Genomic DNA, 23903 nt, shown 5'->3' with positions numbered 1-23903 from the left:
GGTCCTGCTCATTTCACTCAGCATCAGTTCATGTAAGTCTCTCCAGGCCTTTCTGAGATCATCCTGTTGGTCATTTCTTACAGAACAGTAATATTCAATAATATTCATATACCACAATTTATTCAGCCATTCTCCACCTGATGGACATCCATTCAGTTTCCAGTTTCTAGCCACTACAAAAAGGGCTGCCACAAACATTCGTGCACATATAGGTCCCTTTCCCTTCTTTATAACCTCTTTGGGATATAAGCCCAGTAGTAACACTGCTGGATCAAAGGGTATGCACAGTTTGATAACTTTTTGAGCATAGTTCCAAACTACTCTCCAAAATGGTTGGATTCGTTCACAACTCCACCAACAATGCATCAATGTCCCAGTTTTCCCACATCCCCTCCAACAATCATCATTATTTTTTCCTGTCATCTTAGCCAATCTGACAGGTGTGTAGTGGTATCTTAGAGTTGTCTTAATTTGCAAGAAATACATTTTTAAGGTTAAATGATCATTAACATATGGTTAAATCTGTTGTTTAATATTGAGTGCATAATATACCACTTTTTGAATGTCAAAACATGAATATTTAGACTTGGAAAAATAGTTTAAAAATATGAATGCTTGCTTTCTTAACCAAGTGTTATAAAAGTAACCATCTAAAATCTTAAGCTCATATCATAATCTTCTTTTCTTTTTTTTCTTTTTTGCTGAGGCAATTAGGGTCAAATGACTTGCCCAGGGTCACACAGTTAGTACATATTTGAGATCAGATTTGAACTCAGAAAGAAGGGTCTTTCTGACTCCATATCTGGTCCTCTATATATTGTGTTACCTAGTTGCCCACAACATGTGAGTAGGGGTTATTTTTTAAACAACAAAAAAAGACCTTTGGACTTTCAATTTATTTTTGTTTCCCTGTAACAAATTGCTACCTGCCTCTAAGGCAATTGTAACTCAAGATTGAAAGATAATGAAATAACTCTATATTTCTTTTCATAGATCCACATTGGGTGGATTCCTAGGATCAATTTATGGGAGAATATTGATAAAAGTGACACAATGACAGGGACGTCTGGATGGCTGGCATTTAGTGCCATTGGAGCAAAAACTCAATTCAGTGAGATCGTAGATGCATTGGGAATCACTTCCAATTTAATGTTGTATTCTGATAAGAACATCTTAATTGTTTCAAACCATGAGACATTACCAATGCCATTAATTTCTTAAAAGAGTCACTTGATATTTGTTATGGTAACTAGGAACTGTTATCAACATTATTCAAGTTGGATTTATTAAACATCTACTAGAGGCAGGGGACTGTAATAGGTGCTGTCAAGAGTGTTTATTTAGGAAGAAAACAAGCATTTGATAAATGCTTACTATATGCTAAGCACTGTGCCAGTCTATGTAGTAAGAAATGTGATGGGGGTGAAAGAAGGCTATTCCTTTTCACCCTTCTACTGCAAATCTTCTTGCTACAATTTAGATACCTTGTAAGTTAGATGACTCTTTTGTTCCATAAATTCTGTTAGCAGATCCCACGAATAAAAAAATGATTTGCTTATGATGCATAGAAGAAGAGCCCATAGTGCAGGGGCCTCTGGGTGCATTTGAAAATGTAACAAGAAAAGACAATTCCTGTCAAGATGGCTTAAACCCTTAAGCCATCAGCATAAGACATTAATATACTTAATATATAGCAGTGATTCGGAAGGCAACACTTTTTAAAAAAATTATTTTATTTAAAATGTTTATTCAATTTTAAATATAATTTTTTTGACATTTTATTTTTATATTACCTTCATGATTCAAGATCTCTTTCTCATTGCTTGTAAAGCAAATATTCATTTTAGCAATATCTTTTAAAAAGTTTTATTGATGTCTTCTTTTTATAATCACAGTCATATTTGGAAATATGAACATTTTATTGTAACAAAGAAAATGTAATTAAGCAAAAACACCCAAAGTAGCAATCAAGGCTTGAATACTCATTCTGTCTTAGTAGTTCTCCATTTTTCTACTGTGAAGAGAGATAATGTTGCAGACATGTACTGAAACCAGCTTAAACCAGGACATGACAGCCGATTGTAAAATTTTCAGTGTGAGTAGTTATATCCCAGAAATAGGCAAATGTTTCAAATCAGGCCTTGGTTGTTTGTTATGTTGATTTTCCATTTATTGTTGCTGAATGAAAAAAATTAATGATGCAGATTAAAATTAAAAGAGTGATGTTTGTACATTTTTTCCAGGGAACCCAATCCTTAAACATTTATCAGCACACAACTGGAAGTTTGTCTTATTCTGTCTCTGACACTTATATTTATGTGACATTAGGCAAGTCATAACTTCAGGAGCCTTATTCCTCATCTATAAAATGAGGAAGTTGAACAAGATGGCTTCTGGGATTGCTTCCTGTTCTAGATCTGAAAATTGTTACTGTTCCAGTTACACAGGGTTTAGTTTCTATTCAACAATCCTTTCATTTATATTTTGGCAATTATGAATATTATTATTTGGTTTCTACAGATCACTTTATACATTCTACTTCATACATTCTACTTCATACAAATCTTCTCATGTTTCTCTGAATTCCTCTCATTGGTAATCTCTTACAACACAATGTATTCCATTTCATCCATAGCACACAATATTTTCAATCATTTCCAGTTAATGAGTCTTCACTTTGCTTCCTTCTTTTGTTATGACAGTCTGTTGCAATAAATATTTTGGCATAAAGTGGCCCCTTGCTTCTGTTTTTGACCTTTTTTATACTATATTTCCAATAGTGGAAAATCTGGGTCAAAGAACATGAACACTATTGTCATTTTCTTTGCAAAAATCCATATTGATATTCAGAAAGGTCTGATCGCTTCATAGCTCCACCAAGAATACATTAATATGCTTGTTTTAATATACTTTTATTCTCCAACATGGACTTTCTTTTTTTTTTTTTTTGTCATCTTGACAAATTTGTAGAAAGTGAGATGAAATCTCAGAATTGTTTTAATGTGTATTTCTCTCAATCCTGCTGATGTGGAACATATTTTTGGATAATCATTTATAGTTTGTATGATTTTGAAAACTTCCTATCTTTTGATCACTTGGATCAGGTTAGATGAACAAGCATTTATTAACTGCCCACTCTGTGCAAGAATTGTGGAAAACTCTGGGATTGTAAAGAAAGACAAAAAGAGCCTCTGTTTTCAAGGAGCTCAAAGTGGAATGAGGGAGACAACATTCAAACAATTATGAAAAAACAAGATACTTACAGAATAGCTTGAAGGTAATCATAGCTGGAAGGCACAATAATTAAAAGGAACTGGAAAAGGTTTCTTGCAGAAGAGAAAATTTAAACTGATTCCTGAAGGAAACCAGGCAAGCTAGAGGACAAAGAAGAGAGAGATAAGAGATTTGAGGGAATTTCAGGTAACATCCAGTGAAAAGGCACAGTCAATGAAGTGTCTTGAGAAAGAAAGATCAAGGAGGCTAGTATCACTGTATGTATCATCGAGTATATTAAAAGAAAAAGTGTAAAGAGATTGTAATGGTACAAAGGGGCCAGGATATTGTTATGAAAAAAAATGTCGAGGGACAGAATTTCTGGATAATTAATAATCAATTTATTATTGAAAGTGCTAATCAATAAATTGATGTTTATTAATCTCAATAATTAAAGACAAAACAAGGAGATCACAGAAAGTTTAAGTATCTTTAGAAAAGGAAGTAACTCTGACAAATGAAAATCAGCCCTGATTGGTGAATAATTAATGAGGGGATGAATTTTCATATGAAGAGGTGGGCTGAAAATCTTCAGCTCCTGCTTCTGAGATCTTAGCTTGATCCCGAGACTCAGTTGCCTCCCGAAATCTGAACAAAGGAATTCATCTCTACCCAGCTCACTCTGGTTGATTTGTTCCTTCATGAACTCAGTAACCTTAGACTCCAATGGAGAGATGCAGGGACATAGACTTGATCCTTTGGGGTGGGAATTCACCTAGATTAGATTAGATTAGATTATAATTTACACTATAAATGAAAGTAAAGTCTCCTAGTTGAGTGGGATCCTGCCCAAGATCTGAGTGTATGTTCCCAGAGGATTAGGCCAGTGGCACTTATCAGCCTTGTCCTTCAGACACTGGCTGAATGACCTACAGGGACTAGTCCCAGAAAGAGAAAATAGAAAAGAAAAACCTTAATCCTAATTTAATAATTTGTTATTAATATAATAGAAAAATATCACTTCTCTGAATATGAAGGATTTTAAAAGCCAAAGAAAATTTGTATTTATTTTTGAGGTAATGAGGAGCCACAGGAGTTGATGGAATAAGGGTATGTCATGGTCAAACCTGCACTTTAAGAAGATCATTTTGTTAGCAGAGCCAAAGATGAACTGGAGTGAGGGGAGATGAGTCAGGAAGGTCAACCTGAAGGCTGTTGTAGTAGTCAAGGAGGGAGATTTTTTTGGGTTAGATTACAGTAGATTGGTGACAGTGTCAGAGGAGAGAAAGTGGCATATACAAGAGATGTTGCAAATGAAGAATTTACAGAACTTGACAAAAGATTGGATATGGGTGATAATGATGATGATGGTTATTATAGTAGCTAACATCTATGTTCTTATTATGTTCTAGGCACTATGTAAATGGCCATATGATCAGATAGTCACAGCTAATAAATTTCAGCCCGGATTTGAAACTTGGTCTTCTTTACTCTAGACCTGATGCTCTAAGGGAGAATGAAAAGTAGAGGATTAAATGAAGTTTGTTAACCTGAGTTATAGGGAGGACAGTATTGCCCTTGACAATAAGTAGGGAAGTTAAAAAGAGGAGATAGTTTGGGAGTAATCAGTTTCGGAATTGTTTAAGATATCTATCTATCTATCTATCGACATATCTATATCAGATATCTAGTTTGAGCCATCCAAATATATAGTTGGAGATGCTTATGACTGGAAGTCAGGAGAGATAAGGATTGGTTAAATAGATCTGAAAATCAGCTTCATAGCAAGGAAATAACTAAATTAATGGGAACTACTTGGTTCATTAAATGAAAAAGTATATAGGAAGAATGGAAGAGGGCACTCATGATTAGGAGGAAAGACCTGCCTAGATGAAGATCCAGCAAAGGAGATTGAGAATAAATTGTTACTGAGGTAAGAGGAGAAGCAGTGTCACCAAAAAAAAAAAAAAAAAAAAAATTAGAGAAGGGAAATAACTAGGAGAGTGATCAGCTGTATCAAAGACTATAGAGTTGTCAAAAAGAATGAGAATGAAAAGACCACTGTATTTTGCAATGACGAAATTTGTAGATAACTTTGGAGAGAGCATTTTCAACTGAATAATGTGCTTGGAAAACAGATTATTAAGAGTTAAGAAAAGAGTGAGGGGAAAGGAAATGGAGGCATTGATTATAGACAGCCTTCTCAAAGACTAGCCTTGAAAGAGTAGAGGTAGTGATGTTAGCTTGAAGAGATGGATGGAAAAAGTGGGGATTTTTTGAGGATGAGGATGTATCTATAAACAGCAGGAAAGTACCCAGAAGACAGAGATATTAAAGATTACTGAAAGAATGGGGTGTTCTTGTAGAGAAATAAGATGGAATCAGATAACTTGTGTATATAGATGTGTTTGTTTTGTCAAGGAGCCTTCATCTGAGATGGGGGTGAAGGAGAAGACAATGGGAAAGGGTGCTGAGTTATGTGAGATGAAAAGGAGGAGAGAACTGAGGATTCTAGGCAAATATCTAATTTTTAGCAAAATATGAGGCAGATTTCTCAGATGAGAGGATTAGGGATAGGGGTGAAAGACTCTGAGGAAGAATGGAAAGGTTTGGAAAAGCTGTTGTCATGAATGGAATGGTGACTTGCTTAGGAAGCTATGAAAGGATGTCTGTGCCATAATGAGGAACCAGTTGAGATCATGTAGATAAATTTGTATTAGACTTGGTAGGATTTTATAGTTTTTTTTGGCTTCATTCAGCCATAGGAATATGAGAGAGAAGAAAGTGTATGCTGGCAGTAATCCAAGGCTGGGGGTTGGCAGAGGACATCGGGACTAATATAAGGGGCAAGGGACTTGAGAGAGGAGGACAGAGTGGAGTTGGACTGGTGGACCAAGGGATCAAGAAGGAGAAAAGAGAAGATTGTAGCCAGTGCAGGGATGATGAACTGGGAAAGGTCTCAGAGGCAGAGGGACTAATTGTGACTGTGAGGACTGCCAGCATCATTAGGGCTGATATGTCAGAGAGAGAGACAAATGATAAAAGATTAAAAGTTAAGGGAATTTCAGAATTCATGAAGATAGAAGTGAAACATTATTGTTGTTGAATCACTTCAATTATGTTCAAATCTTTGTGACCCTATTTGGAGTTTTCTTGGTAGAGATACTATAATGATTTGCCATTTCCTTCTCCAAGTAGTTTTACAGATAAAGAAACTGAGGCAAACGGGGTTAAGTAATTTGTACAGAGTCACACAGTTAGTGTCTGAAGTTGGATTTGAACTCACGAGGATCAGTCTTCCTGATTCCAAGAACACTATCCATTATGCCACCTAGCTGCTCCTTAGTCATTTTGAACAAAAGAAAAAGAAACAAATATTTAATAGAAGCCTGTTGATCTTGCTAATGATAGCCACAAAAATAAATAATATTTTTTAACTGTATCCTATCTTCTTTCATTATTTCATTCTCTATGCTCAACCCCAACTTCTACCGTAATATATATATATATATATATATATATATATATATATATATATATATTATATATATATAACACACACATGAACCCTTGAATAACTATTTTTTTTTTAGCTAAATTATTGCATCAGAGAGGGCAGACAATGAAATTATTCAAAGCAGATGAAATTTCAAACACAAAAATGATTTTCCTAGTTCCTTGCAAATTAATCATTAGACTGAAAATAAACAACTTCTATTTCTTTTTAAACCTTTGAAAAATCTTTGTTTTGTTTTAATAGCTTATGTGTATTTTTAAGTAACTATTTTTAAAAATTAATTTGTTCCTTCTGCTACTGTGTCCCCTAATCTCAGCAAATCAAAGCAAATAAACTTGAAAAACAAAGGCTTCAATATGTAATTGTCTGATGAAATAAATTCTCATATTAGTCATATCCAAAAAACTTTGTGTATTTTTCAACCATTTAAGTTCATTACCTTTCTGTCAAGAGGTGAGTGCCATGTTTCATCCTTATCTTTTGGACTTATTGTTTATCATTGCAATGAGCATCATTCTATATTCTTTCCAACTTTTTTTTTTTTTTTTTTGGTAACTTTGTTACTCTGAAAAGCTTCTTGGAAGATTTAGTTGACTCTCCAAAAAGATCCCAGTTTTTTATTTGATAATTTCAAATAGTCAATTACTAATCTTAGTTTTCATAAAAGGAAAAGAAGATTCAGTATAATGTAATCTTGAGGCAGGACTATTTTATTTTTGTCTTTATCTCCAGTGCCTAATGCAGTGCTGGGTACAAATGTAAAGCTAAAGTGAATTGAATAGACATTTAAGATTTTCTTTGAGTTACATAGCAAGTCAGAGAAAAAAAAAAAGATGTAAAAGAGATTCTATTCTCTCTTATTATTGGGAATCAGCCATGTAGCTACAATGGATACTTTGCTTATAAAATTGTGAAGACTTCCTTATTCTTCGTGGCTTGTGAGGACAGCACCCCAAACCAGTAATTTTACATGAGATTTCTGCATAGTATAGTGGATATATTATATTAGATTTCTAGGTAAGGGAAAGGCATCCTTTATTTTATACAAGAGAGGGTATAAGAAATAAATTAGGCGGGGCAGTGGATAGAGTACCAGCCCTGAAGTCAGAAGGACCCGAGTTCCAATTTGACCTCAGACATTTAACATTTCCTGGCTGTGTTACTCTGCGCAACTCACTTAACCCCAGTAGCCTCAGCAAAAAAGAAAGAAAGTATTTATAATCTTCTCTCTCTGAAAATAATGATCATTATATGGCCTACCTGTAATCAGACATAGTTTCCCCAATAAGAACTAGAAGCAGATTGCTTATTTTCTTAATGAGCAATGACATCAATCAAGACAAATTTATGATAGAAGTAGTAGTAATAGTAGTAGTAGTAGTAGTAGTAGTAGTAGTAGTAGTAGTAGTAGTAGTAATCATAGTGGTAGTTGTGGTAGTAATCACTCGTCAGATTCTGAACTCACTTTCCCAAAGCAATGCTGGATTCTACATCTTCAACACAAGGTTCTAAATAACCCTGAGAGATAGAGATGTCTTTTCTCTAATTTTATCAGCTTGGGCTCCCATTTTGGTATATTTTCCCCAATATAGTGATTAATTAATTAATTACTTTTCCCCAATAGTAATTAATATCCCAGTTTCATGTATGTTTACTGAGAATGGATATCAAGAACAAAAGTTACCAACATTTACCCCTAGCACCTGGGGACATCATTTCTCCCCCATACTGCCTTTATCTGAAATTCTTTTAATTTTTATAATTTTTATTATTTGCTTTTCTCTCTTACATATCAGTCCTAGTAATGCTGTTAGTCCTCACAATCACATTCAGTCCCCTTACCCCTGAGAACTTTCCCAGGTCATCAAGTGGGTTCAAATTTAATGATCTGGATAAAAACCTTTACTCCAATTTCACTCCCAATTGTAGCACTGTAGCATATAGATGAATTCCCGATGCTTCTTCTGCTTCCTTTTGGCTCCTTTTATCTATTTTATCTAAGTTACTCAGTATTTTAATTAGATGCAAAACCCAGCATGGACTTCAATTCTCATACCATTGATAGCGTATAGATCTTTTGAAGGCCAAAAGACCTTACTTATCTCCAATACTTTGTTTAAAAGCAAGAAAGAACAAAAACAAAGGCAAACCTTGGAGATCTTATTCATAGATCACATATAGGATCAGAACCAGAGGCTTTTCCCTATTCAGAGACTTAAAGTGTCTTCACTTCTCTGTTTCTCTTTGTTTCTCTCTGTTTTTTTTCTTTCTCTCCCTTTTTCCTTTTTTTCAGCTATTTCACAGTTGAGAGAAACATAGCTAAGCTAGTGTTTGTACAGTGTGCCAGTTCCAATGAAGAACTGACATAATTCAAATAAATGAAGTACCTAATGCAGCAGAATTTTCCAAACTGTGGAATGTACTTCATAGGGGGTGGGCTATGCAACCTTCTTAGTAGTAGTGCAAGGTCAAAATTATTGGATAGATTCTGGTATAACTCCTATTTAAATGAATCCAATTTTTTCCAATGTGAAGCTTAAATAAAAGTCAATAGAAGTGGGACCAATATAGTAAACTTACTACAACTGAAAGTGGAGGCAGTGCAATATTTTTTTTAACGTAGTGCATAGAAGCAAAGTTGAATATCAGTTGATTGATAGACATCAAATAACTTGTTATTTGGGTGTTATCTGTCACTTTTTACTGTCAGCATTGGCTTATATTAATAGCAATAACAATAAAATATTATTAATTGTAATTAATAATACAACATAATTAATAACATAATAACATAACTAATATGACAATAAGCAGTATATACATTGTTTTAAGGTTTACAAAGTTCTTTTAAAATATTAACTTATTTGGTTCTCACAATTATCCTGAGAGATATAGACTATTAGAATCTTCATTTTATAAATAAGGATATTGAATCAAATGATTTGTCTGGGGTGGCAAAGATAGTAAGTATATGAAGTAGGACCATAATTCATTTTCTTTGCTACTTACTAGCTGTGTGAATTTGGCAAATCCAATTGCCTTCTAATAGCACGAGAATCAACAACAAAAAAAACCCAACTCATCTTCCTGACTCTAAGTCCCAATATTTATTGTACCTCCTCCCTTCCTAGGTGTATATTCTAGACGTTAAATAATCTTAATGTAAAAGTTAAAAGTACCAGCATCTTTATAGTGTAGTAAGCTGGTTTCCCAACATTTATGTATGTATGTATACCCAGACACAACACACACATTTATCCTATAACTATAATATATATAATACAATTTATAACTATAACATATATCCTATAACTTCAATATATAAAAATTTGATATTAATTATAGATAATATAATTCATTTTAAATTTGTTGTCATTAATTTTAAAAAAGTGAACCAACATCACTTTATGATGTAGATAGATATATAATTGTTTTAAAGATAAAATCCACTGGAGCAGCTGAATATAGGCAAAGACATACAGAGAGTTTTAAATGGCAAAAACACAGAAACATGAAGTTAAAGCAGAAACCCAGGAAATATGATTCATTATATTAGTTTTTAGGATTCACAGATTGTTACTGGTAAATAAGAAAGGCCACTGTGTTTATTTTGCATGAATGCTTTAGTTGCAGATATTAAGAAGCCTAACATATTGAAATTATACCTTGGAAATGTACATGCAGAATACATTGGAAAGACAAGAGAATTTTTCCAGAGAAAATGAGATGTTTTCAATAAGTGAAAACAAACTTAAAAAACCACATCTGTGACATCAAAAGTATTACTAATATCATGTGAACTTGGTTATAAAATTACTTAGTATAAAAGATATCATTTGACATATGAAACATTAGTACTATCTGCAATTTTTGGTATGGTTGAAATAATGTTCATGGGATATTATGCAAAGCATCTTCAAACATTTATGCTGGCAGATCATACAGGGGAACGAGAATCATCTATATTTCTGTAGACTTTTATCATCAATTAATTGAGCAAATAAATCTTCCCATTTTATATTTCATTTGGATGGAGTAACAGATTAGTTGAGGTTGGATTTTTAAATTATATGTATAGAATATATAGTGAATACTGATGACATGAAAGATTTGTTACTTTGTAAACTTGCTGATGAAGATGACTCATCAAAAGATTTTAAATTGTTGGATTCTTCAAAATGAAAATTATATGATAGGGTAGAATCATATTGACTTTTGTGTTGACAGAACCAAGTTGATATCAGCATGAAACTAAGATTTATCAAAATTGTAGCCATTTGGAAATTCAGGGATATTGCATACCTAAGACACCTTGTTGCTTTTTCAGTGTCAGCAGAATATGAACAAGAAGAGAAACTTTCCTAAGTGACTTTTCCCTAAAAAACAGGCAAAGTAGAAATGTCATCTATAAAATGTCCTCCTTTTCCATTTTGCAAAACTAAATTTCAACTGAATAGCTGTATCTAAAGTTCTTATCCTCCGAATAGTTTCAATGCAGACACCCTCTGTCTTTCCCAATCAATAGATGTCCATTTTCTCTTCAAGGATGTTTCTTTTAGAGTATTGTCAGGTGTGATAAGTTTAAGGTTGTCTCATCCTGCAATGATTTGAAACCATGCGATGACCTCTTAGGTATGGCCAAGAATGATTATGTCTTCTTGGGACATTACTACACTTACCTGTTCAGAATACTTAGCAACAATCCAATTCTGCTCCCACCCCCAACAGTCAAAAGCCATTTTGTTATTTTTCCACAAAAGTTTTAAAAACCTCTTTCTTTGCTCTCCTTTTTCTTTTCCTACTCCCTTGGCTTTGAAAAATGGAATTGGAGGTGTTTGTTTTGTTCTTTGATATTTGTCCTCCTCAATTTTAGGTGCTGGAAGTGAGCCTCACAGGCCCTAGAAGTTCTAGCCAGGATGACCTTGGAGTCAGGATTGCAAGCAGGGTGATGGAAGAACTGACAGGCAAGCAGTGGTACCTTGACTGAAGCCTAAGGGAGTGGTTTGGATTTGGAATTATGACTATGTTCTGTGGGAACCATGACTAAACTATGAACTTAATCTCCTTTTCATCCCCAGAAACTGAGGTCTGTGTATAGGATTATGCCTCCTACATGTTGGTGAATAAATTTGTATATTTGTGATTATATCTTTGGAGAGAATATTTCTTATGTAGATTCACACAAGTGTGAAGTCACATAATTGCATAGGACTGCCCAACATGGTTTTGTTCCATTAAAGCAGAACTGCATAAGCTCAAAAGAAACATTATGAGGTGCCCGGATTTAGAGGTATCTTTATTCCAAATGCCCATATGGATTATTTGTGCTCAACCTGTGGCAGAACCTTCAAAGTTCATATTGTTCTTGTCAATCACAGTCAGATACACTGTACTTCAAGCCAACATGGTGACATTATTTTAGTCCTCTTTGAGAATGAAGGACAACAACCAAAATTCTCTGTAAAAGCTAATCTATGATTAAATGGAACTAGGGGATCACCTTTGGGAAACATCATTTCTGGGCAGCTGAAGCTATTTGCAGAAATCAAGTCTAGCACCCCTACTTGGTTTTCTGCATAGTGAGGACCAGGGTAGTCAGTGCTTTGACTGCTCCAGGAAGTATGGACATATTTTACCTAGTTCTCAGGCTCAGTGTCTGTCTGTGGTTATTTCTTTTCTGCTTTGTAGGGTGCTAGAGTTTAAGTGTATCTAAATGTGCTGTAAGATTGCAAACTCTTCAGGGCAGAAGCTGGGTTTTTGGTTTTGGCATATACTACCCACTATTTAGCATAGTATACACTTGGGGGTTTCTATGAATAATAAAAGTTCAGGAGTACTTCTCACTTTAAAAATTGTTATGGTCCTTCCAGGAAGTGTTTGCTTTATTTAAAACTCATCAGACTGACTAGATTCACCTTGGTACAGGTGATGACCAACTATGATGCTACGCCTGTTTTGCCTATTGCCCAACTTAGGAGTGTCTCTTTTTTATTTTCTGCATGTGAATGGCCCTGAGGAGTCATTACCGAGACGCTACAGTTTATTTCAAGTAATGGGCAACTTTATCAATCTCTGAATTCATAATGCCAGGCAGCATTTCTGTTATCCTCATTTCTACTTCCTGCGGCCAAACTATTGCATTGTCAAATCCAGTAGACAAAAGTTAGAATTGAAGATGGATGAAGAGGTGGAGGAAGAGAGTTGTTTGATTCTTAGTTGTAAAAATGAACCCCAAACCTGTCTTTCACAGAATTTAGTGAGGGGAGGTTTTTATTTTCATTTGTCCATATGGGAGAAATTTGGTCTCCTTTTCTCTGCTTCTCTTTGGATTCACAGTTTTTCTTTTATAAATATAAAAAAATGCTGTTAAAACAGCTCTTTATTATCTTTGAAATACAGAAAGGAAGAAATCCTGTTTGGCTCCTGTGGATCTGGAAACAGACTTGCCTGCTTTTGTTAGTGCCAGATTGGATTACTGTAATTTGTTCCTTGCTTGCAGCTTTGCCAACATTGCTACAGAAGATACTGTATTGTCAAAAATCTTGGATGAGAAAGGGGTCTTGTACCTACAGTTGTCATTTTTTGAAATAGTCACCTTTTATTTTACTGAGGTGGTGTTGGAGAAGTCACCACTTTTTGCTTAAGGGTTATTTTAGATTCTGAAAATCGGATATGGTTCCAGTCTGGATCCATCTATTTTTTTCCTGAAAAACCTTCACACTTGCTTAAATGGTTCCTATATTTTTAGCAAAACAATCCTTTCAATTGATCCTTTCTGATTAAGTTCATACCTCCTACATATATTTCTGTCTTCATATGCCAAAGGAGATAAGTAAAGGTTTAAATCCTGGTTCAGTATCAACTGTTTGACTTTAGGGAAGTCACTTAATCTCTTACTTATTGTTACTTAATTGAAAATCTACTATTCATATTTTAAAACTATTTTCTTGGATCCCATGGAATCCATGGTCAAAGCTCTCTGCTTGCATGGATAGGATTGCATCAGAGAGGCTGACCTGAGAGAGTCATATCTCTTCAGTTTATTGTGCCCACTCATAATTTACTTTGCAAAAATATCTAAAAATAAATGGCAAATTACCAAATGATAACAAGGTCCCCAGTTCACATATAAGCACTCACATTAATCAATGTCTTTTTTTTTCTACTTATAGGTAGAAAATGGCCTTTATTTTATTCCACAGAAAATTCAGAAAATGCAAATAGTGCCAGATTACATAAACAGATGGAGAAAGTACTTGGGGTATCTCAAGATCTCTCAGAAATTAAAGACAAATAGAAAATAGAAATTCAAATGATATACAGAAGTCCACAAACAGATATAGAAAATAAATAAAATCTGATAGTTCCCTTCAGGAATAAGTGAACCCAGGGTTAACATTGTAGCATTATTCCAAGCATTGTGATGAATGCCAAACTCTTATGGAGTACCCAAGAGAGAGAGACGGAGAAAGACAAAGAAACAGAAACAGAGAGAAAGAGAAAGACAGACACACCCATAGAGAGACAGACAGATAGACACACACAGAGACAGACAGACAGACACACACACACACACACACACAGAGAAAGAGAGAGAGAGAAAGAGAGAGAGAGAGAGAGAGAGAGAGAGAGAGAGAGAGAGAGAGAGAAAACCTGTGTATGTGTGTTGGAAAATTGTTAGTAGGAAGGGCAGAGAGAAAGAAAACAAAAAGAGGATATTCTCCTTTAATAAAAATATGTACTTTCTTTTCCTACTAACTCAATAGTAACAATGGATTCAATGGTTCATCACTTGATTCCTGAGAATTGGGTCTGCCAAACCTAATATTAAATTTCCTTTGTTTTACCATCATCTAGATGATGAAATAAGTAATTTGAGGTGAATATAAAGATGAAAGTTGATAAAGAAGAAATGTCTTGTTATTGTTTTCTCTAAAATGAAATGGAGATTGTTCACAATCAATAACAGCTGCCTTCCAATTCATATAATTCTGATCAATTTACTTAAAGAGGAGGTTTTCTGCTTGGTGCATTGGTTTACATTAGATCATTAGATCCTTTGTAATAAACTTAGATAATTCTTAGACCTTAATTTGTGTGTGTGTGTGTGTGTGTGTGTGTGTGTGTGTGTAACTAATTGTATGGCTCCTTTTAGATAACTGAGGTATGATTAAAACTCAGCAAAGAGAGAGATGATGGAGAAACACATTGCAGATGCAAATGTTGATCCAACAAGCCATCACATGGGAACTGAGTATTTGCACAAAAGGAGAACAAGTCAGGCAGAGACAGCTGGTAGATAGGGTCTGAATGTAACAACAACAATAGGACTGATAAATTATATTTCTGTAGTAGATGGATAGAATATGTTATAAATATGTAGTGGGATATTAACCAATAGAGGATCAGTCTTGTGATCATGTTCTGGTTCTGCCTACTGCCAACCCACATTAGAGTTTGGTGAGCCTGCTTCTGGAAGTACATGATACATCTAAAGGAGCATCAGAGAGTCCTCCAATCCAGAACATGTTTAGCTATTCTGTGACTGTTTTTTCTCAATTTACTGAATGAAGAAAAACCTCCTAATTGGTGGCTGAGTCAGAACTAGTGTTCATACAAAACTAATTGGAAAAACTGAGTTCTTGTTCCTTCTTGCTGTTTTTGACTCTCTGTGCTCCAGAGTGCTGTTTGGGGTTGGGGTGAGGCAGGGTGCCCTATCCCCATTTGGAAGATCCATGAAGGCATTTCTGTGATGAGACTACCTCCTGTTTGGAATTGAAATGGAAAGATTTGTCAGAGAATCAGCCACACACTCTGGGAAGGACCTTAGCTTTGAAGAAAAACTTGCTTGAACCAACTTAGCAGTGGAGCAAGATAGCAGCTGAGAGACATGGCCTACAGACAAGGGAGTAACTTGTCCATTGATTGTTACATCTAGAAGTGAAACTGATGGTGGGAAGATTATTAATAGCTTCACTTAAATTTGAGCCTATTCTTTTTGTTAATGTATACATACATTATCTCACTATAATAGGGTAAGTATGAAGGGAAGATCCTCAAGTTTTAAAAAAACACTGTTATTATATCAATCTATTCATTTATCTATCTGTATATCATCTATTCATTTATCTATCTTTCAACTATCTATGTATTCATCTATCTGTATTATTTGGCTAAGTTAAAAAAAGGCCATTCTTTGCCTTATTTCTTTCTTACCTAGCCTGGATCATTGAATAGACAGTCACATCATGTGATGACTGCGTTAGTACCCTGGATACCTTAGAATCAGCTGGAGTCAGGATAAGCAAAAGTCCTTAGTCTTTATTCTTGGTTTTTAGAGCTAGGAGTGGATTGGATGGAAGCAGAATCTCCTCACTCTTCCTTCTTCATCATTGGCCCAGAAGTGACCCTGGCTAGTCTTACTCCATCCCCAGTCCCTCCTACAATTCTCTGTATACACCAATTATTGAACCAGCACGGGATAGTGGGAAGGGCCATTTTCCAAGCATATGCTTATAGAGTATTGTCCAATTGGTAATTAGCCTTAAGTGCTCAAACCAACCTTAGTGCTTCGACTCAAGAGTTTCAGCCCTTTACAACCTCAGTCAAACTGAGACCTTTTAAAGACCTTAGCTTAAAAAGGCCAAGGTCTCCCACTGCATTCAGGGCCATCTCCAGTCATTCTGATGTATATCTGGCTACTGAGGGCATATGAGTCAGGAAGAGAAAGTGAGACTGGTGACTTTGCACAGTCCTCCCACACTCATGCACTTACATGTCATTGTATCAATTCCCTGATGTCACGGTCATCTTCAATAATGATGGACAAACTTCTGTATAAGATAAGTAAGTCAATGACACAGTTTCATCTCTAAGACATAATTTAGGGCTGGAAAATCTTGGTTATTGACCTTGTCTTTTAAAATCCAGTATGTGCTATTGTTGCACACTTAGATTATTCTATTTATGTTATTTTTTTGCTTTGATAGCCAAACAGCAGCACTATTAGCTTCTAGCAGAATCATATAGCCCCAAAGTGATGTCACCCATTGTCTAAATAGAGTAAGGTTTAAATGATAAGGAACAGATTTTTTTTCCTGAGAGCTTTTTATAGGAGAAAGGGAAAAAGAGAAAGTGTAGAAAGCTGAAGGGTGGGAGTAGTGAAAAAAAGGCTTACAGTAAAGCAATAGTTTGAAGGATGAGGAAGGTAGATATAATAAAGATAAATTTTATGAGCTTAATAATTTTTCATAGACCTCATTATTTGCTAGGAATTTATAATTAAAGCATTACGGAGAGACCATTAATTAAAATTCATACTTCTTAGTCAAGTGCCTTGATTCAAATCTCAGATATTCCAACTATAGTTTCCAGAAGTACAGGGGGAAATAGTAACAAGTGGAATGGGGATCTCAGTTTTAGAATCTAGCTCAGTCTGAAACCTGTAGAGAAATAACTAAACGCAGGAAACTCAGTTCAAAGGTAAGCCTGCAGAGCATTATAGTTGGCTGATAATAGTTGAGTTCAGAAACAATTTACTTGGACTTTCTATAAGAGGCAAACCTGCACACACACACCCACACCCACACACACATTTTGCTGGATGAGATCACTTTTTGAATACCAAAAGCTTGCAGATTCACAACTCAAGTTACCCCTCAAATACTACAATAACAAAATACTAAACACTTCCCCAAAAGCATTAGAAAGATCCTGGAGGACATAAATTCAATCCAGACATTCCCTCTAGAAGTATACAGAGCCTGACCCTAACATCAATCTCCAAATAAGGTAGTAAACTTGAAGAATGAGCAAACAATAAAAATTCACACAATTAAGAGTTATAGTGTTGGGGATATTTAAGAAACAACATGAGAATCAGAGAATGATTCCAAAACATTTTTCAGCAAAACTTCAAAGACAGTTCACACTGCCTTCAATAAGAATTTCTAGGAGAGATGAAGCAAGAGTTTTAAAAGATTAAGATTTAAAATGTTTTAAAAAATCAAATATGAACTCAATAACCCAGTGTTTGTTGAAGTGAAAAACACAAATTACATAGGAAATCTTGTTTTTATAAAAACTTCTAAGAAAAACTGGAAAGTAGTTTGGCAGGAAATAGATATATGCTTAAACTACATTTCATATTAAACTACATTCCACAACACATTCTAAATGGATATGTAACCTTAATATTAAAGATCAAACTAAAACAAAATTAGAAAAGAAGCAGATCATATTCCTGTCCCAATTATGGGAATAGAATGTATTCTTAATCAAAATACAAGACAGAGGCAACTAAAAAGAATAAAATAGATAACTTTCATTATTAAAACTGAAATACTTCTGTACAGAAAAAAATTAACACACCTGGGATTAGGACCGAAATGATTGGATGGGGAAAAACATTCATATTGCATTGTTCTAATAAGGATTTGCTATCCAAGATATTTAAAATTTTCTATGTATCTTTATCTAATAACTATTCCTCAACATAAGTTGGCTACATAAGTAGTCAAAGGTATGAACAATTCTCAGAAGAAAAATTGTGAATTACTCACAACCACATAAAAGAATGCTTCAAATCATTAACAAGAGAAATGTATCAAAATAGCGCTGAGGTTTCAAGTCACACCCTGCAAATTGGCAAAAATGACAAAAAATAGTCAATGTTGGAAGAGTTCTATAATATAGCTATGCTAATATATTCTTGAAGGAACTGTGAAATGGTACAACCATTTTGGAAAGTAATTTGTAATTGTGTGAATTAGGTAACTAAAATGTCCATCCCCTTTGAAACAGAGATTCCATTACTGGTTTATATCCCAAGGAAGCCATTAACAAGGAAAAAGAACCAATACGTAGCAAAATATTTATAAAAACACTTTTTTTATGATAGTAAAGAATTGGAAACAAGATCAAATCTCATTGATTGAGGAGAATGGCTAAATAAATTGTGGTACATGAATGAAATTGAATATTACTGTACTGTAAGATGATAAATATGATAAATACAAAGAAGCATGGAAAGATCTGTATGAACTTAAGAGATGCAGACTGAAGTAAGTAGTGACAAGTTAAACAATATACACAATAATATGTGAATATAATTGGAAAAAACAACCACATGACAAACATGGACAAAGTAATATAAAAATTATAAAGATCAAATATGACTTAAATGAAGAGATCTGAGAACATATCCCTAACTCACCTCTTCATAGATGTGAGAGGCCTATAGGTGTTATATGCTGTACATGGTTTTGGATATTTAAAATGTCTTTAGGTGATTTAAAAATACTTTTTGCTATCTGTTATATAATTTTATTTGTTAATTTTAAAAATAATAATAGATTTCAATAATGCAGAGATAGTTTTCAACATTTGCCCTTACAAAACCTTGTGTTTCAAATTTTTCTCCCTTCCTTTCCCCTTCTGTCTTCCCAGACAGCAAGTAGTCCAAAATGGTCAAAAGTGAAAGTGTTTTAAACATATTTCCACATTTCTCATGCTTCATAAGAAAAATCAGATCAAAAGGGGAAAATGAGAAAGAAAAAACAAGCAAGCAAACAACACAACAACAAAGGTGGAAATGCTATGTTATAATTCCCATTCAATGCCCATAGTTCTCTATCTGGATGTTGATGACTCTCCATCACAAGACCACTGGAACTGGCCTGAATCACCTCATTATTGAAAAAAAGCAAGTCCATCACAGTTGATCCTCACATAATATTGTTGCTGTATACAATGTTCTCTTGGTTATACTTACTTTACTTAGCAGCAGAGAAATCTCCAGGCTTTTCTAAAATCAACCTGCTGATCATTTCTTATAGAAAAATAATATTCCATAACATTCATATACCACAACTTATTCATCCATTCCCCCCACTGATGGGAATCCACTCAGTTTCCAGTTCCTTGCCACTACAAAAAGAGCTTTTACAAAAATTTTTCACATGTAATTTTTCACATTTCTTTTCCCTTTTTTATGATGATTTTGGAATACAGATCCAGTAGACACTTGCTATGTATTTTAAAAACATTATTTGCTTTCTTATAGGGGAAGTGGAAGAATACTGAGATAACTACTATGATGATGTAAAACACAAAAGACATCAACTAAATTTTATTTTAGAAAATCAAATGACAAATTATATCAATGCAAGAAAGAATTGGAAAGAGAATTAAGAGATTGGAACAAAAAATGTAAGACATTGTCTAAGCAACAAACTCCTTAAGAATTAGAATATAGAAAATTGAAGAAAATGACTCTATGAAACAATAATAAATATTTTTAAATAATCAAAAAAATGAAAATAGAAGAAACTACAAGTTATTTAAGAATCAATGGATTCTTATTATTATTTATATATATTATAAGTTATATATAATATATTATATATATTAAATTATATAACCAAAGGAAAAAACCTAGAAATAGTATTTCTAGAAATCATAAGAACAAACTGTCCATATATATTAGGAGAAGAGGACAAAAGGAATATACCAAAAAATCTGTCAGTTATCTTCTGAAACCCCAAAGTGAAAATTGCTGGGAATGTTAGAGACAAAAATCCAGGCCTTCCAGGTTGAAGAGAAAAAAAAATATTGCAAGCAGCTAGAAGGAAAAATTCAATTATATGAATATGAAAAATTCAATTATCAAGGTGCCACATTCAGGATCAGCATGATAAAACAACCACAACTATGAAAAAATGGAGAGCTTGAAGCATATTTTAGAGATTAAAAAATATAGGTAGACAACTTATTCAACAACACTAAGTATAATCCTACAGGTGAAATAGATTAGTTTTTTTTAAATAAAACAAAAGACTTCCAAGAATTCTTAATGAAAAAATCAGGGTAGAAACTTTGAAATATAAATGCAAAAAAAAAAAAAAAGAACAATGTCAAAAGATTAAACAAGAATAAATTGTTTACATTTTAATATGGGGAAATTTTGCAAAGTCTCCCCATATTAAAATGAAAATTGTATGTGTGTGTATGTGTGTGTGTGTATACATAATTTTGTCATTGTCAAGGGTCATGTAATCTAGTAAAACAGAAGGATTGCAAACAGATTTTGTTATTTTAATGATCTTTAGAAGAATGGAGAGGGAAGATGGAATGTAATAGGGAGAAATATACAAGGTAAAGTTGAGCATAATTTATATAATAAGTATGTATAATAAAAAGACAATCATGAAAAGGGACCTGGGGAAGCGGAAGATACTTCAAGGGATTTTTTTCTCTGAACTATTAAAGAAGGGAAGAATATACATATATACATATATAGTTGATTCAAGATATACATTTCATTCAGCAGAGAAATAGGAGGGAAAGATGAGAAGGGAATGGAATGTGAAGTGGGATAGATTATGGGATGAATTAGTTCTAAGAAAAACTAAGTAGGATAGATCTTAAATAGAGGTTAAAAAAGAAAGTAAGGGTAAGTAATTGTATTAAGTCTCTGAGTAAGTATTAGAGGAGAGTTGAAGCAGATTGCACCAAATCTAAAGATGTACTGAGCATATCCCTTATCTCTCATTAGCTTCCTCTGTATAAAGAGAGGAAGGAAAATGAAGAAAAGGAAGATTATAAGAAAATAGAATGAAGGGGAAATATACCTTTAGTGATCAAATCTGTGATTGTAAATGGAATGAACTCAATCATAAAACACGAGAGGATAGAAGGATAGAGTAGGAAGCATGATTCAACAATATGTTCTTTCCACATACCACACTAGAAACAAATATTCACAAACAGTTAAAATAAAAGACTAAAGCAAAATTTAATATACTTCAGCTGAAGTAAGGACTTAAGAACTCTAAGCAATATACTGACTAATCACAATTCCAGAAATCTTTTATGAAGCAATTTAACTACTTACCTGACAGTGACCCTCCCATCATCAAGTTCCTGGATATAGCAGAATAACACAAAGCATTTTTAGACCTGGCTAATGCTAGAATTTGTTTTCCTTGACCATGCTTATGTGTTATAAGAAGGAGGGGGAATTGGGAGGAAAAATAATTCTTGTTAGTTAATGAAGTGTAAAATAAAATGAAAAAAAATCCATTAAAAAGAGCTAAGAGATTTCTATTTGGCATCTACATTTCTTTGAATATCTTCAAGCTTTCTAGCAAAGTTCAGAATGTTATAATTCTGAGCAAGGCAAAATTTCCTAGAACCAGCTGTCCCTGATAATATGTTCATAGAGTAAACAACTTGGATTCAGATACAACAGTGGCAAAGTTCATAATGTCATAGTTCTGAGCAAGGCAATATTGCCTAAAGCCAGCTGTCCCTGATAGTATGTTCACAAAGAAAACAACTTGGATTCAGATACAACAACTTCTGCTTGAATTTAATTGTTAGAAAAATAGAATTTTTGATCAAATTATATAGATTGGAAACAAACTCCAATGCAGAGAGTGTACAACATAGTATACTGGTAGCTTGACTTAAAAAGACTTCATATTATGTCCAAATACTTGCTAATGTTGTCTAAGATCAAATCACTTTCTGCCTGAGCTTCACAGTTTTCCAACAAAATGTCAATGTAAATGTAAAACTTTATTCTGTCACACATTTAAAAAGTAAAGCTAACATGATACATCTCACAATAAATTCTACAAATACTTCTTTTTCTTTTCAATATATCCCTTTTTTAAAAATCCAGTTTTCTGTTAATAGTGCCAAATTGTCCCATTTTTGCATTTGCTGCCAGCTCTGACCTATAAAAAGGGAAAATTCCTATCACAGTAGAGAACATTTTGGTTGTTGTTGTAGGGGAATTTCCTTTGGCAACTTCAAGAACAAGATTATTTGCCAATACACTGGGAAATCATTTTTTTTTTAGCTTCAGTTTCTTTTTTTCTTTTTTTTGGTTAAAGCTTCAGTTTCAGCACCTACCTTCCAGAGATACTGCGAAGATCAAACAAGGTAACCTATATGAATTATTTTGAAAAACTTAAAGCTCTGTTAAAAACACTGGATATTATTATTATTATTATTTCTGATATTTATAAATATTATTATCAATCTTGTTTCTTAGTATTGTGTTTTTCACACTGTTTCAACTGATATTGATGGAAATTTTGAATAAGCAAGTGAATACTTTACTGGGGAGTACATTGGAGAAAGGCCACCCACTTAGTTCAATCAAGGGAGGATGTCTGGAAACTAAAAGTTTTCATGGACATAAGAAGGAAACTACAAATAGGTGAGAAAGAGTATTGAGTAGTTAATTTTTGATTACTCTAGAACAGTTCATCTCATACCCTCTGGGTTTTTCTCCCCTGTTACGTAGTTGCATTCTGGGATATCAGTAGGTGAACTAACCCTCAGATAGACAGCTGGATCTGGGAATGGATAAAATATATACATACATATGTATATGTATATGAGAAATAAATTTCTAAGGCATCTCTAAATAGGTTGTTGCTTTCTATTATTCATCTTTCCACACTCCATTAATAGAGATAATAATAGTGATCAAATATTTATTAATTGCCTACTCTGTGTCAGACACTGTGAAAAGCGCTGGAATACTGGAACTGATAAAAGCTCTTTTTGAAAACAACAAGATAGGGGCATTAGGACAACTAGAACTGTATGAAATGGAATTAGTTCATTCAACTGTATAGTCATATTTTTGGAATTATGATAATTACTAGATTTGATTACAAATTGTGTCACATATATTTTCACAAGACTCTTTATTACAAACACCAGGGAAGGTATTCAAAAAGAAAAATGTGGAATCTCTCCAAATCACTAAAAATCTGCCCAGGATTTTACAAAACACACTATTGAAGATTTTTTGGGAATAGAAAACATCAAAAGGGTATTAGGTAGGAGAAAAATAGTATAAAAGAAGGATTGATTCAGGGCGTCAATTAAGATATACCATACTACTTGAAGAAAGTGATAAGATCTTTACTTAGATACCTTGTTGGGGTTTTCCTGAAGGCCGTCTTAGTCTCAGTTGAAATAAATAATTTACCCCAAAATCGCAGCCAGCTGGTAAAAATGCAAACGTTTATTTCTCCTTCCAAATTAGCCCGGTTAGTTGGGGCCTATCTCTCTGCCTGGCTCCAAGAGATCTTGCAGCTTTGTCCTTGGCTTCTGCCTCTGCTTTCTTCAGCCTCCATCCAGCACCAAGTTG

At 33.9% G+C, this 23903-nt stretch overlaps 1 long non-coding RNA gene across 1 annotated transcript; it reads right to left on the bottom strand.

Moving 5' to 3' along the window:
* Positions 1-1775: 1775 nt before the first annotated feature.
* Positions 1776-22731, bottom strand: LOC116420663. Its single transcript, XR_004231049.1, has 3 exons — positions 21624-22731; positions 3264-3374; positions 1776-2178 (listed from the first exon to the last, which is right to left on the bottom strand). It is a non-coding gene; the product is annotated as an uncharacterized LOC116420663 (long non-coding RNA).
* Between the last annotated feature and the right edge of the window lie 1172 nt (positions 22732-23903).

Source organism: Sarcophilus harrisii, chromosome 1 (genome assembly GCF_902635505.1).
Source record: "Sarcophilus harrisii chromosome 1, mSarHar1.11, whole genome shotgun sequence".
In the NCBI taxonomy this organism is placed as follows: Eukaryota; Metazoa; Chordata; class Mammalia; order Dasyuromorphia; family Dasyuridae; genus Sarcophilus; species Sarcophilus harrisii.
Note: the sequence above shows the minus strand (reverse complement) of the source record. Positions and strands in the feature narration are given on the sequence as shown.